This window comes from Austrofundulus limnaeus, unplaced genomic scaffold (genome assembly GCF_001266775.1).
Source record: "Austrofundulus limnaeus strain Quisiro unplaced genomic scaffold, Austrofundulus_limnaeus-1.0 Scaffold1093, whole genome shotgun sequence".
Lineage (NCBI taxonomy): Eukaryota > Metazoa > Chordata > Actinopteri > Cyprinodontiformes > Rivulidae > Austrofundulus > Austrofundulus limnaeus.
In genome coordinates this window covers 108,412-110,144 of record NW_013953495.1, presented here as the reverse complement: position 1 = coordinate 110,144, position 1,733 = coordinate 108,412, and the positions used below count along the sequence as shown (strand labels likewise).

Sequence of the window (1,733 nt, the reverse complement as noted above, 5' to 3'; positions counted from 1 at the left end):
AGCCAGCACAGACGAGGCGGAGCTTATAAGGCTGAGTTCACCTGAAACTCATCCGACTGAAGAAGTCTCTTGGAGGAGAGACGAAACGTTTCACTAAAGAAGAACCCATCCAGAGGACCTACTTATTTTTTCTTTTTGATTCAAAAGAAAATGTCAACAATGGGACATAATGGGTAAAGTCGTGTGTATTATATATACTAAGTTTATTAAATACATCAATGTTTTTTTTACTTTTTGTATTTCATGAATATACATGTCACAGGCACTTTAAGGTCCTAAGTTGTGCAAAATCCATTTACTGACTTCTAATCCCTGCAGAAACCCTGTTAGAGTCAGAAAACTAACATCAGAGCACATTACAGAGATYATGCTGCAAAATATTTCCTTCCATCAGCTTCTCTTTACATCCAACAGAAATAAAGTGCAGTGGAGAGTTTTTTTTTAGATTGCATACTTATTTCTCAATTCTCACCAAATTTTCATAAAAAATAAAAAGTCTTCAGGATGAAACCTAAAGGTTCACTAYAAGAAGCTCGTCCACGTGGCACCAGGAGACATTCAGAGGAGCTTTCAGGAAGTCAAACTGCTCCATCAGAGAGCTGAAGCTCGGCTGAAGTCACTTCCGTCAGTCCTGCAGACCCAAACAGTGATGTAACAAAAAAATGATTGTGCTGTAGTTTTCTCTGCTGAGGCACAGAAAGGAACAGAACTCCCTCCGACAGTCCTGYCAGGTCACAGTGAAGTCTCACGGGAGAAACTGACCGAAGGCTCCAGCTTAAATCTGCTGGTTTTATTTTCTGAAGGGAGGTCCTCGGGACACTCAGCAGGCAGCTGTGACAGGGAGTTAAATAAAAAAACATGACTTCAATTAGCAAAAACTCAGACAGAAGGTTTCCACAGGAGGATTTAAACAGGTGCCGTTTTCTGTTATTCTCAGTGTGACCACCAGGTGGCAGCATAAAGACACTTTCTAAGGTCATATAGGTGTGAGAATAAACTCAGAGTTAAAAAAGAGAACTAAAGAACTGAAGTCTTTCCTCAGCAGGGTGTCAGCAGGGTGTCAGAGAGACAAAAGGAAGAGTCCTGGTGCTGATTTACAGATCAGGTTTCTTTTCAAAGCAGACTGAAATCAGACAGAGAGGAGGGTCCAATAATCTGTCTCACATGTTTTACTGGGAACCCAGTGGGAGGGAATCTGCAGCACCAAAAAATCCAAACAATGTCTCTAAATGTTACTTTGTTAAATCAACAACGAGAAGGTCYAAGAGGCTCAGCAGCTTATTCTGTAAATGAAGTTTCTCACTCTGCTCTGATACAAACTAAACCAGAGACGTGAAGAGTTTGTACCGAACTCCAAACTTCTTTTTGCTCAGAATATTTACGTTTATTTTTGTTTAAACCTATACACTCCACTGTCAGTTAAAACATGTCGACAAAACAAAACTATATGGCTAAATTCTAACCATTAAATTATTAAACACTTCCATAACTGAGAAGAAGTTATTCAGCTGTTTGATACTTAAAAAACAAACATTAAATTTACTTACATAAAAACACAAACATGTTTAAAGGTGAAAATACATTATTTTAAAAATATTCAGTCATTAAATGAGAAATATTTGTTTAAAAAGTTTGAAGATTCACATCAGCAAATGTCCAACAAAAAGCTGTATTTAAAAAAAAAATTCTTTGCAGCGCCTCGTTGCTTTTCTTTTTTTTCGTTGCTTTTCTTT

General features: G+C 37.7%; 1 protein-coding gene across 1 annotated transcript in view; it reads right to left on the bottom strand.

Moving 5' to 3' along the window:
- Window positions 1-186: 186 nt before the first annotated feature.
- LOC106534118 (feline leukemia virus subgroup C receptor-related protein 1) overlaps window positions 187-1,733 on the bottom strand; it is a gene marked incomplete in the record, with an annotated part of 19,172 nt that continues 17,625 nt past the window's right edge. Inside the window, 1 exon segment of the mRNA XM_014030639.1 lies at window positions 187-831.